Here is a 17,705-nt window from a genome sequence, read left to right on the forward strand (position 1 = left end):
CTCACTCACCCTCTCACAGTAAACCCAAAATTGTGTGTTTCAATATCATTTTTAATTTCTCAATTTCTGATTTAACATTTTACGGGTTAATCTTTGGGTTCACCTCATGTTACGAAACAACAATCGCAGGAGTGAAAACATATACCGCCTTCTACGAGGGGGGAGGAAATGACGGTTCTGTGAGCTGACAAGGGGATGGCTTCGCTTCTCTGGGATTCCAAAGGAATCCTGCTGGTGGACCTCCGAATGATCAGGCCATTTAAAACCAATATTATGCTAATCTGCTGAGGCAATTGCGTGAGAATATCGAATGTCGTTTGAACCTTACTAAACGTGTGCTTTCCACCAATGCATTTCACCTGTGTACAGTCCTGTTGTCACAATGGATATAATGCCTGTCTGTGGAAGGGACTTCAGTATCCACCAGATGCAAGAGAAGATTTTCTGCCCAAACAGATTCCACTTGGGATAAATGGCAAATAGCTGTGGAAATTATATGAATGGACCACTGAAAATCAGTGATGACACCAGGTGTTGCCGAGAAGGATCAGTATGTCCTGCGGGGTGGTCGGGTAGCCTGGTCGCTCGTCACGCCGAAGACCCGGGTTCGATTCCCGACATGGGTACAATGTGTGAAGCCCATTTCTGGTGTCCCCCGCCGTGATATTGCTGGAATATTGCTAAAAGCGGCGTAAAACCATACTCACTCACTCACTCACTCACTCAGTATGGCCTGCCCTACCGGTAGCACCCGCCCTTCGTACAATTTGCATAAAAGAACTGCAAGTCAAGTATTATGCAAATGATGTTGACGTCATTTCTGCTGAGGAGGACTATTTCCACCATCAGATTAAATCCTTGAAGGATCGTTGGCAGAAAGGATCGTTGACAGAAAGGATCGTTGGCAGAAGTGTATGAACTCAACAACGCTGTCCATCATAGTCAGACTCAGAACCTTTCAGTCATCCCTCGTATTACGGTAATGTGTCAAACACTGAAATTAAAAAAACGCGGATGGTGCTCAGACTATGCAGCTGACTAAATACTCATTCATTCTAAACATCAGTCTGACCGTGACAAAAGCCCTTTGATGATCGGGACCTTATTTGATGTATCGATTTTTTCATTGAGTGTTGTATTACACACGAATCTTTAATGAGTAGGCTGCATATATGCATACAATTTGCTCCCTGTTGGAAAGGTTTATTCAGTGATACAGGCGCATACAGTGCAGCTGTCTCCCACCAGCGTAATATCAATGTTTGATAGTTGGTAGATTATGTGAACCTTCAGCTCTTTTGCAAATGGATTCACTGATAAATCTTCGATATAAGCTCACAACAAGATTTCGGTCAAGGCTGTCGAAACATACTGAGCGACACTTCCTTACCCGGTATTGCTGTCCCCAGTACTTCAATTAAATGACAAAATATGTTTATCGGATTACCATTCTGTTTCCTTTCTCTGCAAATATACTGACCCGCAAAAGAAACGTCACCCCAAGTCACATTCCATGAAAAGTTGTCATATCGTGGTAATTTTCTAAAATTTAACATAACCTTGTCCGGAAAAATGAAATTTGATGATAAAAAAAAGCAGATGACAAAAAAAACCGATCGCCCAAACGCATCACGGGAACGGCCATGGTAACCCGATGCACGTAAGTTCCGTGCAAATTGAAATGCACATGCATTCCCCGAATTCTTGCTCTATAAAAATCCACCCAAATCGGACAACATTTATTCATTATTGAATTGCTACCACATGCCAAGATTGACAAGAAATCGGCGACACCAAGCCATTGAACGATTGCAAACTGGACAAACCGCCCGGCAAGTAGTCAATGCAATTCAATTCCACGGAAGGACCATATACAGACTTCAGCAACGGTACCAGACCACCAACACTACAGATGACCGACAGCGTAGAGGAAGACAGCATCTTCAAGATCGCGTTGTTACTGCCGCGGAAACTGCTCGACAGACCATTGGGACACACAAGCGACACATCAGTGCGGACACCATGCGTCGACGAGCAGACACCTCCACTGTCACAGGCCACACCGAGGACCCCTTCTGACACCACGTCATCGCCGGGACCGTCTTCAGAGGGCAACACAGCACCAGCATTGGCGCCACCAGCAGTGGTGAAGGGTCCGCTCCTCAGACGAGGGCCGACAATTATCTCAATAACAGATAATAGAGAGAGTCTGGCGACGACGTGGGGAACGTTATTCGGATGCGTGTGTTGCTGCGAGGTACTCGTGGGGCATCAGAGCATCCTGTGTGGGGTGGAATTGTTCTTGCACAGAGGGTCGGCCCTGTGGTCTTCAAGGACATCGGTCCTGGGAGAGGCAATGTTGTCACAGCGCCTCGGTACATTGATCAAGTCTTGAGACCAAACGTCATACCTCATTTGGCACGTCGCCGCAACCACGAGTTTCAGCATAATAACGCCCGTGCCAACACTGCGAGAACCACAAGAGACTTCCTCCAGCAGAATGGCATCAGAACCGTGCAGTGCCCTCAGTCCCGATTTAAATCCCATTGAACACCTGTGTGGGCTCAAGTGCCTATGGTCTTCATCAACTGCTTCATCCATTCCATGTATCGACGTTGCACGGCAGCCATCAATGCACATGGCGGACACACGAGATACTGACTTGTGATGCCATTTTCTCAGAGACGAGTGCTGTGTTTCACTTTCAGAACAGTTGACACTTTAATTTCAATCTTGATGATCAGTTTTGCCAAGTTTTATCTTTTTAATATTTCTCAAAGTATGTTTACAGTGTTTGGACAAATAAGGTTTCTTATATATCTATCCATGGTGACGTTTCTCTTTGCGGTTCAGTATATAAACAAACTTCATTTAGTACGATACAAACATCATAACATTTCCAACGACACAGTGCAGTCGGGTGAGTTAATATGTAGCTTTCATACAAGCTGTCGTAAATGCAAGTCTGATGTTCAATATGACATCTGGATGATGACATTGTATACATCGACAAGGTGGCGATCAGTATGTATTTCACATCATCATTTTTACTTTCTGTTTATTCGTTTAATTGAAGCGCAGTGAAATCCATGGTGGGTGGTGTCTTAACGAAACCTTAAACCATTGTCCAAAGTTTTAGCCATGTTTGTAATTTGTAGAAGGGATGTAGAAATGCACAGTAAAACCAACTGTTCATAATTCTGCTAGCATAAGGAGATACATTAGAACTGCTGTTTCAAAACAGGTCATGGGGAAATGGGAAATAATGCAAATGCATTAGAGAGATATATGATATCACTAGATTAAAGTACTGAATATGTTCTATTTCTGTTAAAACCAGTTATCGATCTGACAGCGACCGATCTGTAGATACGGGCAGTATGAAGCTTTGAAATTATTCAACCAGGAAATAGTTTTTGCTTAATTTAAGTACTATTAGTTTGTTTATTGTTTAACAGCGCATTCGGTAATATTCCAGCAATATTATGGTGGCCTGTATATTATGGAGTCTTGATCAGACAATTCAGTGATTGATATTACAAGCAACTTATCACGCCGTCGGGGTAGGGTAATACGCTGTCAGAGTCGACGAACCTGACCATTTGACCCCCAGCATTTGTTGCTAGGTACATGTACCTGTTCTATCCTCGGGTCTAAGAACTATGCATGCAGGTGTGTGCGTGTCTGTGTGCATGCGTGCATATGCTATCCAATAGCAAGGGAAAGATCTGTCGTGTCGAGTGTTTTATTCAGAATGTCGGGAGAAGACTATTGCGTGATGATATATATATATATGTTAAACACATTGCACCACCATCAAACGTGGTTATTGATATCATGCTTTACGTAATGTTCTCCTTGTGCATGCCTTATTTATTCAAAAAAGTCGCAGTGGAGCAAAACTTGAACAAATAAAATATGTTTATGTTTAGATACTTGCTTTTGGCAATATAATTGTGTAAATATTTCAGTCATAAATTATCATAGATTGAAAGAATTAATAAATAAAATTGGTAAATTATAAAGGAGAAGGTATTCACTTTCTATTGTAGAAACATAACACGGTGGACATACACTTGGGATACATCAATATCCAACTATCTTAACTTCGTTTTGTTTTGATCTTAATAAGCGAAACCTTAACCTAATCAACATTCCTCTGTCATACATGAAAGATATTTCCCTTTTCCAACTTGATTATATATTTTATATAAGCACTATATCTTCAACATTATGTAAGTCCAAGATTGAAAGAACTCATTTTGGTTAAATTTCAACTGTCTTATATGAATTGATACATCTCATCTGCTTAAAATATATTCATACATAACTAAAGCCTACAGTATATGACGTATATTTGAGGTGTTATTTTGTAGCCACAGTTATCAAAATATAATTGCATATTATTAACTTTCAAGGGCATACGATCTTCAAGCATGTGTTAGCCAGTATCCAAATGTCTTACACATACCATCAACATAAGGAGGATATCATACGCATTCTAGACAAAAGCATTTGGTGTCCGGGGACAGACCTATAAACAAACATATCTTACAGGTGATGAAATGTACACTTTCTAGGTCATCAATCCTATGCATACAATACTTTCACCACCATGTAACAATAAAGGTCGTATTTGAGTGACAGGTATTTTGTAGAAAACTGTCAATCATACGGATCTATTACGATTTATAAGGTTGTTTTTCCACCATGGCTCTTTTACCTTTTAGTGACAAGTGATAAAACACAATTAATCATTTTGAAATTAGAGGGAAATAAGATTCCTAAATATGTATATGTGTATTCTGGTTTACTGGTCGACGTTGGTTTGTCTTCATTAAACAATATTTCTTGTCTGCCTAAACGCCCTCCCATTCTAAACATAACACTTGTCTTGTCTAATTTACCTGTGTGTCCAGTTACCATGTCTGATTCAAAAATGATCTCCAAACATCAATATTAACATTTCTAACAAATAGGGAAACAAACAGTCGACACTGCACTTCCCATGCTTTGATATTCCCACTGAAGTGATAATATTTTGAACTAATGACACATCCACATAAATCTTCATTCATCAAATCTGCAAAAGACACAAACAACTCCTTTGTATTGTTAGAAAACATGTTTCATTAATTTAATTCCTTTTGGATGACTACACAATGTCATTCAGAAAGTGGACAAATGTAACAAATACAAGTACTTTTTTTGTGATGAGTCTCTCAGAGTGAGGTACCTAACCACCAGCACACAAAGTCAGCGATTTAACTCACTCAGCAACCGAGGCTTCAACAAAGATGAAAGTCCGACAACTGGTAGTCTAGATCACGTACTATGTCTACCCCTCTGACAAGTGCTCCATTGAGAGTAAATGCTAATGCTGAGTACCCTTGCCCGGAGTCAGCTTGAGACCACTTATTAATATTACAGATGGGACCAAAAGATATATTTCTCCGTTCCCTTCTTCAATACAAAGATGATGATTTTTGGGCAGATGACTTTCCCTTGTCATTATCTTTGTTGATGCATTTTTTTGGTTACCTACATACGTTTAATATTTATTTCTATTTGTGGCAGAAAAAGTGTATATTTTCAGCAGACGTTTTTTTCTGTAGTGTCTTGACTCTATCGTCTCTGTATGCAGAATCATAAGTTTAAGTTTAAGCCTTCACTATATTGTTAAGTGATGTGTCGTTTTTATTAATTCAGGAGTCTATATGATAGTGTCAAAGCTCAATAAGATATTGTTTCGAATGTTTGGTCTAGTGGTAGAGCGTCCTTCCGGACAGCGGAAGGTCGGGGGTTGACAAAGGACTGGTCGTCTCGGAGTCAGTATACTGTATCTGAGTGCGGCATGGTATCTCAGTGGGCTAGCACTATGAAATCGGCATTAGTCCGGACTAGTACAAGCAGCCACAGACACGACCATGCACATCGCTATTGAAGTGCAACAATCTTGCCCGCGACGTTAAACCCCACTTCACCTCGACTCACGAGAGGGGACCATACATCATCGGGTGGTGAGACTCGGTGGCTTTGCTGATTGCTTGCCATTGTGCCCCGATTGCGTTGTTTTCAGTCATCGGTTTATCTGGTCCAAGCTCGGTTAGTTACAACCCGCTGTGATATAGCTAGAACATTGTTTCAATGATTTTCAGGCAAACAATTTAGAAATATATCACGGAATGTATAATTCCTAACGTCAGTGGTGTTTGCATTTGCATATCAAAACATAACCTCAGTAGGCTGTGGGGATTTTCATGGGTTTTTTTTCCCAAAGGTTGGGGTTTCTTAAGGTCAGTTTTGCCAACCCGCGTGACAATGCACAACCGTTCACTGTATGATATCAGTACTTCCACAATCAATAATTCCTACCGCGGAGACCAATGTTTTGCATCCGTTGTTGTTTGCTGGGTTTCCGTGTTAAACCAATAGCTTGACAACAATGTTCGTTCTCACAGAAACAGAGCAAAGCTTCACGAACACCACCAAAGGAGTGGATCATTCTTACTCTGGACAATTGAAATCAACGTCAACGTCAGTCATGATGAAGATCATGTTTGTCGTTGTTCCCATGGCAATACGCGTTCATTGCACGATCGACATCCATCTTTTCGGACTGTTCCCAATGGAAGGGCAGTACACTGGCGGGCTGGCCCAACTGCCGGCAGCCATGATGGCCGTGGACGACATCAACAAACGCCAGGACATTCTACCTGGCTACAGGCTGCATATGAAGTGGAATAATTCAAAGGTAGGTAACATTTCATAGATAGAACTGTTGGGGACTTGAGGCCTTCTTGTCACAAAGTTTGTAATGTACTAGATCTGGTCTGAATTTGACCGCCACAATTCAGTCTATACCTGTCAGGAACTTGCTATACATCCTAATATATATTCTCGGAGAATATTTTTTTAAATATGATGGGCTACTTTATAGGTCAAGATTTATTAAGGCTGACATCAATTCAGTTACATATTTGTGTAGATTCGAGCAAACGTCTGGAGTTGGATCAGGTTCTGTGGCTTGTTCTGATTGTCTATCATCTCATGGCGTCGGTTGGAGATCATCATATCAACAACTGATTTCCTTAGCCCAGTCTCCAATGTTTTACATTCATGTTGGGAAAGGAATGTTTGGTGGTGTGTCACTATCTAGGGACATTCAGAAACGTGTTATGGGTTGTTTCTCACTACGTCTTGATGCAAAAACATTTCTTCTGCAATATTAAGTAATAATATCTATTTAATATAGTTTCTTTCTTACTTATTACGCAAATTTTATGAATGGTGTGTGATACCGTAGGGCAGGACTTGTTTATCATTTTCGCGAACACCTGGTGTCATGAATGATTTTTCACAGCTATTGCCCTTAGCGCCAAATGATTGGTTATTCTCCTGCATTGACAATTTATATTTAGCTTAGTCGTCTTAGGCGCCGATATTCGCTAACAGAAGCGTTCCCCGGCGGCATCCCAAACATCTATGATCGTGGGTTCAGATCCCGAATCGTCTAGGTTATGTTTTCGTAGTTTTCATGAGTTTAACCTTTTGAGACCTGCATTTGGGATTGCCTTCCATATTAAGCGGAAACGCTGTTATATATATTGAAATACTGTTCAAACTCACCGATTGATTGTTTCTGAAAAATATTGCTTATTCTGGCATAATTTCAGTCGCTATGAAAACTAGACCATTCACCACTATTCTCTACTATTTTTCCTTCTGAGCCCACTGAAATTTGTTTCGGCAGAATCTCTGCACCTGGACACTGGAGACATAATTCAGAATAGTTGCTTCAACACAATCAGTCATTTCGGCAGATTCTCTGCACCTGGACACAAGACATGTAATTGAAAATTGTTACTTCAACACAATCAGTCATTTCGGCTGATTCTCTGCACCAGGACACAAGACATGTAACTGAAAATTGTTACTTCAACACAATCAGTCATTTCGGCAGAATCTCTGCACCTAGACACAGGAGACGTAATTCAAAATAGTTCCTTCAACACAATCAGTCATTTCTGCAGAATCTCTGCACCAGGACACAGGACAGGTAATTCAAAATAGACGTTTCAACACAATCAGTCACTCAAACAAACATGCAAAATGCGTGAGTGGCAGATGCTACGATATCGGCTCATCGATATGCTTAGAGCTTAAGCTTTTGATTTGCCAATCCGAGCAGAATATCCGATTGATATTCATATAGAAACTCAACAGCAAGAGGGGCAACACAACTGTTGCACATGTGGATGCCTGCTTGGCTAAATGTCCTGTCCACAAATTCAACATAGTATTATCGATCAGGAAATCCAGCAATTCATATATTGTTTTCTCAGTAGACTTCAGAGCCCATTTTCTTCCATTTGTGACGAAATGTTCTGAACCTTAGAACGTGTACGTTAAGGGGCAAATGCCCCGTGGTACAAGGAATGACGTCTTCACTTAAGTTTGTCATGTGGGAGAGTGTTGTACAGTCAAGCACATCCTTTGATATTTGATTAATCATTTTTTATTCAGTATAGACATAGGCCATCGGCTCATGGCATATTATCTTTAGCAGTATACAGCTCAATCCGGTTATGCATTATAACACTGCGTGGAGCTTGCAGATCATAACGAATTATGCTTTCTAACATCAATTGCATGGTACATTAAGACAGCAACATTTCCTAAACTTTTCACATTTGAAGTAGACATGAGTATATTAAATCTTCCTAGGGATGTGATGACATTATATTCCTGGAGTAAGTACATTTAGCGGGATCTTTATACACATTACGTATAGGATAAAGCACGACTCCGAGGTTATGCTTGGGGATGTAAAACCCGAGGCTACAGGGGAGAGGAAATGTAAGACCGAGGGGGAAGGCCCGAGGTCTTACATTTCCGATCCCCGATCGCCGAGTGTTTTACATCCCCAAGCATAACCGAGGAGGAGTGTTTTATCTAGCTTAGAAACCGTGGGGAAACTCGTTTTTTGCAATAAAATGCCAAAATTTGCTTTATATTGTCCTGAAAAATTCGAGTGTATGAGAACTATGTTTTGATTCGCTGCACTGACGTAAGTTATAGAAAGTTGATCAGATCATGCATGTGCCGATTACTACGCGCTGCACGTGCAGATTGCTGGTACTTGGGAGAGGTTTTACAATTGTCATGTCACGTGACTAGGACGTAACCAAACACATCCTAGCTGAACGGATTATCACGTACTGCACGTGCAGATTGCCGATACTTGTGAGAGGTTTAACAATTATCATGTCACGTGACTAGCTTCTTTTTAAACGTGCGCATTCCCACAGTAACCACACACTTTTACCGTGAACACGATGAGCGACGAGGACATCTATTTAACCCATGCTCAGAAAATGGACGCTTTCTACTACTCACCATTAGCGAAACCCAAGGCAGACAGATGGTTCAGCAATTTCCCGATAGGACACAACACGCTCCAAGGCATAATCAAGCGACTGTGTCGGAATGCAGGAATCGAGGGAAAGCGAACAAATCACTCTCTCAGGGCAACATCTGCTACTGCTACTGCTATTCCGTCATCTGCAGCACCGACACCAGCCGTTTCCAGTGAAATTGTCTCCGATCACGACTTGCGAGAGAAAACCAAAAAAGACGCTTCGCGGAACATTTGTGTCACATTCAACTTCAGCTGAACTGTAAATGGCATGGTTTATGGCATCTCAGAATAAATGTTGAAACATGTGTGTGTTGATTTATTTTAAAGAACTAATCCGCTACCCAACGCCTGGTTTGCGCCATGGGTCAGGTTAATAAATCTGTTGGTAAAACCTCAAGTGAGGGACAGGTCAATAAACCTCTAGGTAAAACCTCTCCAGTGACGGACAGGTCAATAAACATCCTGAACAACTCTACCAGAAAGGGACAAGTTAATAAATCTTCAGTATGGACCTCCCTCTGATCAGCAAGTATACTTGTTGGATAATCAGTAGTGAGCGGTACATGCAGACTGGCGGGACAGGTCAATAAACCTCTAGGTAAAACCTCTCCAGTGACGGACAGGTCAATAAACATCCTGAACAACTCTACCAGAAAGGGACAAGTTAATAAATCTTCAGTATGGACCTCCCTCTGATCAGCAAGTATACTTGTTGGATAATCAGTAGTGAGCGGTACATGCAGACTGGCGTTCATTCCACGATAGCAATGCACCAATGAAACAATAGACATAATTTACCCTAGGTTTCTAAAGATTAGCAAAACAGTACTGAGTCTCTACATAGCCAAGATTACAAACTGTTCATATAGTCTCTGTTCTCCAGGTACGCGTGTCTTACTGCATTTATATGGCTCAAAGGCAATTTAATTATTGAACATTGAATAATGTAACATGTGTGAACAACCTCACATTTCAGCGTGCCTAACATGTTGATTGGTGATATTTAATCTACAAATATATTCTGATATAATAAAATATTCACTATCAATTGGTTTTTTCCAAAATAAACTCAAAACCATTTTCATAAAGAAGAAACTTTGCTTTAATGCTCAGTAGTTTGTATCATTATTACATGCCTGAAATAACATTTCATAGCATATTTTGAAGACTGCGAATCTGGCATTTTAAACATTTCCCCCTATATTTGATACAACTTTTAAAGTGGATATCTAACACATTTACTTCAAGCGACATTGAAGGATTTGACCTCTGGGAATCCTATACAAGCAATTGTGTGTAGAGCTGCATTTCTTGTACATTATCCACACCCCAATTCCAGTGCCATTCAATCTTTGCTTTAAAGATGGTGAAAAATAGTGTATTAAGGAATTGATGAATTCACGATGGTCTGGGAACATGTATATTACAATATTTTGACCATGATAATTTCCTTTCAAAACATACATAAATTGGATTAGGACCATACATCAAAAGAAAAGAACTGCACGACATCCGGATGCAACTGCGTACCCAGTCCTGAATTCCCATCTATTTCCCGGGGCGGTCGGGTAGCCTAATGGTTAAACGTCACGCCGAAGACTCGGATTCGATTCCCGACATGGGTAAAATGTGAGAAGCCCATTTATGGTGTCGCCCGCCGTGATATTGCTGGAATATTGCTACAAACTGCGTAAATCTAACTCACTTACTCTCCTATTTCCCTTGGTAGAGCATCAATAAATAATCCAAAAGGAAACGGGCTTATGATACACCCCTGACGGACTCAGGTCAGATTTCGTAAACCCACATGGTGTTAATTCTACATGTCTCAAATACTATTTTTTCTCTTTGTACATATACTTATGGAACTTTGAAATCAAGAACGAAAGGGTAATGGACATGCATTCAGGTTTTAAGTGCAAGCCATTGTACTGATTCGTGATTTTGTCAGAGTCCCTCCTCCGTGAAGAGAGCTGGTACGTCACTAACACCAACCTTTTTACACAACATCAACTTGGACAACCTCCATGATGTCACTAAAAGAAAACCGGCAGGAGCAGTCCACATTCGCCGCCACAAGCCATCAATCAAGAGAGATCAAGGCTATTTCATCCCATCCGCCTACTATGAACTCATTAAGCAATGATCACTTATCCTGCTTCATGTCCCATTGGCTTCCACCGTCCATCGTGTTGTGACAGTATTATCCTTCTTTTGTCATCACTAACTGATGTTATCCCAATCATATACGTTAGTATGTTTGGCTGCAAGATGTTTGGAGCGTGCTCATTCTAGGAAGATTACGACTTTTGACTAAAAGGCCTCAGCCAAGATTTCATGGTAGACATGTCCCTTTTTTGCAAGAGAACAATAAACCTGCCTGTGCATGTGTTTGTGGCTAATGCCATCGGTTGGGCAGAATATGCTCACCTCTTTGCGAATACACTCATTGAAAAAAAGAAACGCACAGGTAGATTTTTAGTAAATTTTTATTGTACCTAATAAAGTCGATATACTTATTTCAAAATCATAGATACAAATATGAAATTTTGGAACTCGTTAGTTACATGTTGTCGTTGTACAAAGGCATTGAAAACTGTTCATTGTCACGTCACATAAGGTCACAAGGTTGTGCTATACTCAGTATCTCGTGTGACCGCCCGGGCAGCAATCACGGCTCTGCATCTCATCGGCAGTGGCTGGATAAGTGTACGAATTCTGTCCTGCGGAATTTTGCGCCATTCTGCTTGTAACGCGTTTGCCAGTTGTGGAAGTGTCTGCGGCGTGTTCTGACGTTGACGTACACGTCGATCGAGTTCTTCCCAGAGGTGTTCGATTAGGTTGAGATCTTGAGATCTTGACGGCCAGGGCTTGATGTTGGCATTATAAGGTAGTCTACCGTGACACGAGCTGTGTGCGGTGGAGCGTTATCCTGTTGAAACAGCTCTCTCTGGCGGTTAATGAAAATAAGGATATTTATTAAGCGGATGTAAAAGAATCCACACAGAATATGCGTGAACACAATCAAATGAAATTAGACACAGTGATCAGCAAATGCATTGTCGTCATTGTCAGGATTAATTCAGTTTTTTCATTGCACATGTGTATGGGGCGTCATAGTCCGTACCTGGTCACACCAACTCTTGCAGCCGTCACTGCTCGACACCTCCTTGGCACAGATTGCACAAGTCTTCGGATTTTTTCGTGGGGAGTTCTTCGCCATTCCTCCTGTAAGGCGTTGACAAGTTGTGCCAGTGTGTAGGGACGCTGGTGACGTTGACGGACGCGTCGATCAAGTTCGTCCCACAAATGTTCAATCGGGTTGAGATCAGGCGATATGGACGGCCATGGAAGGACATCGCTGTTCTCATTAACAAGGAAATTAACTGTGGCACGTGTTGTGTGGGGCCGAGCGTTGTCATGTTGGAACAGCTCCCTCAGGCAGTCCAAAGTTGGGAGGAGGTGAGGACGCAGAATTTGGTCAATGTATCGGTTTGCTGTAAGATTGCCCTGGACCACCACTAACTGTGATCTACCCGTGTAGGATATGGCTCACCACACCATGACACTCCCTCCACTAAGTCGGTCCACCTGTCGAACGCAGTTCGGCGCAAAACTGCTTCCAAACGTCCAATGGCGATATTTCGGTCACCAGCAGTTAATCTTGGAGTGTTTCGATCTCCGTTCACGTCAGAAAATTCGTAATGAACTCATATGAACTCACTTTTATAGTCAGTGTCTCTACTCTTGTGATGGGGGTGATGGGGACGATGGGGACGAAAAAGACATGTCAAAAGACAAAGACAGCAGCGGTAAATCACTTTTATACGAAGATGTGAGGTGGGGTGAAATTGGGTTTAACTTCGCGTCCAAGATCATTGCACTTATATAGCGACGTGCATGCACGTGTGTGTGTGGTTGCTTGTACTAGTCCGGACTGATGCCGATTTATAGTGCTAGCCCATTGAGATACCATGCCGCAGTTTTACATGAATACCCCACTCAGTATACTGACTCCGAGCCGACCAGTCCTTGCTTTAGCCCCTTAATGCCGAGCGCCAGACAGGGTAACAACAAGTACCATCTTTTAACGTCTTTTGGTATGACGCGGCCCCGGGCGGATGCTCCGCCACAAGACCACGGAGGCGGTCTATACGAAGATGTACCAGTCGTGGATGTTGAGTTTGTGATTGGACTATCTATATGTGAGATAGTCCAATCATATTTAGCACAGGATGGTGAGCTTCATGTGGCAATGGTAGAAACAAGACTTGGAAAAAAGGCTTGTTGAGGCTCTTGCCTCGGAAGGTGGGCTTTCTATATGGTGATGTTCAGATTTAAATATATTTCCAACATCAACTGTAGGAACACGGTTGCTTGTTTTTAACATGTAGAAAGTTCAGGAAATGCAATTACAGTCTAAACTGAAACCTCTTTATGAATATAGTCACTATTATTTGTAGTCATGATGATATACTGTTGTAGTGCAACAAAGGTGTGGGCGTGAAGGCTCTGGCCGACAGCTTGTATACCCAAGGCACCAGTTTGATGGTCATAGGTGGTGCATGTTCTGCTGTGTCTGAGGCAACAGCCAGGGTGTCGCATCTGTGGAACCTCGTGCAGGTACAGTACACCGTACCGAATTTACTTGGTCAAAGATACAGTACACAGTGCCGTTATTGCCATGCTTTGTTAAAGATCGAGAATACCGGTATAACTGTTTCATTGAAAACCACTGAGTACACCACTACTAGTATAATACATGCGTCGACAGAGATGCAGTACACTGCCACCAGTATCACTTGTGCTTCGCTGAAGAGCGAGTACATCTGTACATATATTACACGTTTCGTTGAAGGGCGAGTAACTCGGTGATATATTACACGTTTCGTTAAAAGCGAGTACATTGGTTCATATATTCCATTTCGTTAACGAGGAAGAACATAAATGACCTGAATTAAAATCCCCATGAGTAAGTTATTCTGAAAATCACTTTTCTGTACTTCCAATTCATTTCTATATGTTGTAAGTTGGCATTTACCCTCTTATTACGACGTTTGAGCTAACGTTACAAAGATATATGAAACACGAAGGTGTTTTGAATAATAATGCTCCTGTTGTGAGTATGCAGCTTTTTTGTGGCGGATGCTACTGGTGTTTATTTCGTGACCCCCTGGTGTCATTCACTGTTTTTGAGTGATCCTGTTAGATCAGTTTCACCTCTATTTTCCCTTTACGCCAAATAGAGTCTGTCAAGACTTGTTATTCTCTGGCGTTGACGTTGGGGATTTCTTATCTGATGTGTTTTCAGATCTCCTATGGATCTGTGTCTCCCTCACTGTCAAACAAGAAGGAGTTCCCAAAGTTCTTCAGAGTTATCTCCCCTGAGGCCAACACCAACAAAGTCCGTGTGAAACTCTTCAAGCATTTTGGCTGGAATAGGATAGCAATCATCTCTGAGAACATGGACCTATTTTCCTCAGTAGGTTTACACAATAAAATTAAATTTTAACATGGACATGTTGAAATTTTCAGGTTAATATTATCCTGGGGAAATTTCAAAACAACTTCCGATGCAATTCCCTATTTTAACTTGTGCCATTTATTCCCAATCTTTTCAGGTAAATAACTGATTTGTCTTTGCATGTGTTTGTGACGGGTGCCACCGTTTGGGCAAGATACGCTGACCTTTTTGAGAACGGCTGGCATCATAACTATTTAATAGTGATTTCTTATGATTATACTGAAAATATAATTAAATCAGACATGTCTTATGTATATGGAAAGGGTTGTGTTGCTTTTATTACAAAAAATGTTCATAATTCGAGATTCCGGGTTTTTATTTAGAACCCAAGCATCCTATGCTAATCATAAGAGGCGTCTGAATTGGGTGATTGCATGTCATCGTACCTCAGCGGATTGGGGCATTGCTCATAATATCAACCACTGGAGTGACTGGTCCAGATTTGATTTAAAGGCCGATGTCATATAGCTGGAATATTTGACGAAAGGGGTGTCAAACAAACAAACAATCACAGGTATATTATGTAATTGAAGATTAGAAAAAGATCTTTTCGTGCCAATCTCAATGGATTATCCATAGTCATACTGACTCAGGATATACTCACACTCTACGATTTCTTGTCAATGACACTTTCCGAAATGTGCAACAAAACACCTTGCAAATGAACGAGTGAAAACCCTCCACTACTGCTATAGAGTAACATGCCTGTGTATGGTGGATACCAAGCTTGAGAGTATAAAGACATCTGTAATGTAATTTATTCCCTGGACGCAACAGTGCTAGAAGCCCCTGTGAAAAAGAGCGACAGAACCATTTCCACAATCAAAGAAATCTCAGGAACCACCAGCAGTTTCATTTTCATACATGCAAATACAAGAAACTAAAAACATTTCCATAATCATTCGAAATCTCTGCCAAACGCAGAGTTCATTGCACGATCATGAGCATGTGTTTAGGAAACTCTACCAAGAGTAATTGCACCAGGTATTCGTGAAAGGGTGAGCACCCGTCACAAACACATGCAAGGTCAAGTTAATGTTCACCTGAAAAAGAAGCAAAAACACGGAACATATGGGACAAGACAAAATAGGGATTTGCGTCGACGTTTTGAAAGCTTTGACGAGGCCTTGAATGTTGTAACCTTGATCTAACATTTTTTTCAGCCGTCGGACGCTCTTTGACATCTTCATAGAAACAGAATTTTAAAAAAGTGGTAAACGCAGACGTCAATGCTGTATGTGTTGGAAGACGGCTCGACATTAATATTGGAAAGTTAACGTTGAAGAGAAAACATTGTCTCTGTTTCAACTTGTCCTTAGTTTTTAACTTGGTAAATATCATTGGAATGTTTTAGGCAACGGAGGACCTTATACAGAAACTTAATGCTGAGAATATAACGGTACTAGCACATCAGTTCTTCAGCGATCCAACCATTGACGTTAGAGCACTGAAGGTAACCATGACGACCAATAACTGCTCCAGTTCCGGTTTTCGCAGATAAATACTATTTCTGGTGTTATTTATTATTATTTGTTTAACGGAAGAAAAAAAACATGATCAAATTCAATCATATGCGATATGCAGGTATGTAAAGTGTTTTTCAACACTACCATTGTCGATGAACACAATGAATATTCTCCACACATTGAACCGATATGGGCAATCGATCCCGGTTGTTCGGCGTGACGAACCAAGGCCCATCATTACTTATCCAGTGGATTCTATTTGATTAAATATCCAGGATCCATTTGCAACCATAGCTTCGTTTCGGATGTGACGCCACCACACCCATGGCTCCTATCTCTAGTTTGATTGGACGGCTATTTTTTGAGTCGTGCCGTTCTACATGGACCCAATCTGTGGTAGCGATTGTGTCAAGGGATTTTTATCATAACAGAATAGAGACCCGTTGGTTAATCAAGGATGCACAAAGTGTAATTATATCGCACAATTTAGCATCATCTCTAATGTTGACAATCTACATGTTTCAGAATCAAGATGCAAGAATCATTGTAGGCAACTTCTATCCCCGGCTAGGACGGGAAGTCATTTGCCAGGTACTTGGGTATTTATACTTGGTGTCTGAAGGAAGACAATAGAACATTGTATAATTGAAACATGGCGCATGACATGACTCCAATGCATACTTGATTCCTTTGGAGATTGAGACAAGTTTGAGATGGATGACAGAGTATCTTCGTCGACTGTATAACTGAGCAGGAAAGTTGGTTTGCCAGCCGCCCAATGGTGCAACATGGGAAATAATGCCATACTGAGCGCTGAGTGCTCCAACTCCATTGTCGAATGATGTTTCCTCTCCACGAATATGTGGATATCTTGACTGTTAGTTTCTTGCTTCCGGTGTTGAACATGAAATGTTGCTGTACACACTGACAATTTATATATATTTGCATATATGATGTCTGTATATTAGAATTTACATAATAACAGGTAAGTTCGAATTGAAATGAAATGAAAGATATTTTCATCCCGTGTAATGTTTCACTTGAGATTCACGTAACATAAGTCTTGCTCAATAAGGCGTGGGCAGTTTGACAAATATAGATGGAATATACCAACAAGGAAGGATGAAAGATGAACACATTGATCAAACAAAGGATTACAGAAAATTTATACTGTCATGGTTGACAGAGAAATGTGCCTCATTCACTGCCCCACCGCCCTTAAAATTGTACCCAAGTCAAAACAATTCATTCCCATAACTAAGTTAAACATATACTCTTCAAAATAAGAAACGCA

The sequence above is a fragment of the Haliotis cracherodii genome, unplaced genomic scaffold, assembly GCF_022045235.1.
Source record: "Haliotis cracherodii isolate W230 unplaced genomic scaffold, xgHalCrac1.p SCAF_3, whole genome shotgun sequence".
Classification (NCBI taxonomy): domain Eukaryota; kingdom Metazoa; phylum Mollusca; class Gastropoda; order Lepetellida; family Haliotidae; genus Haliotis; species Haliotis cracherodii.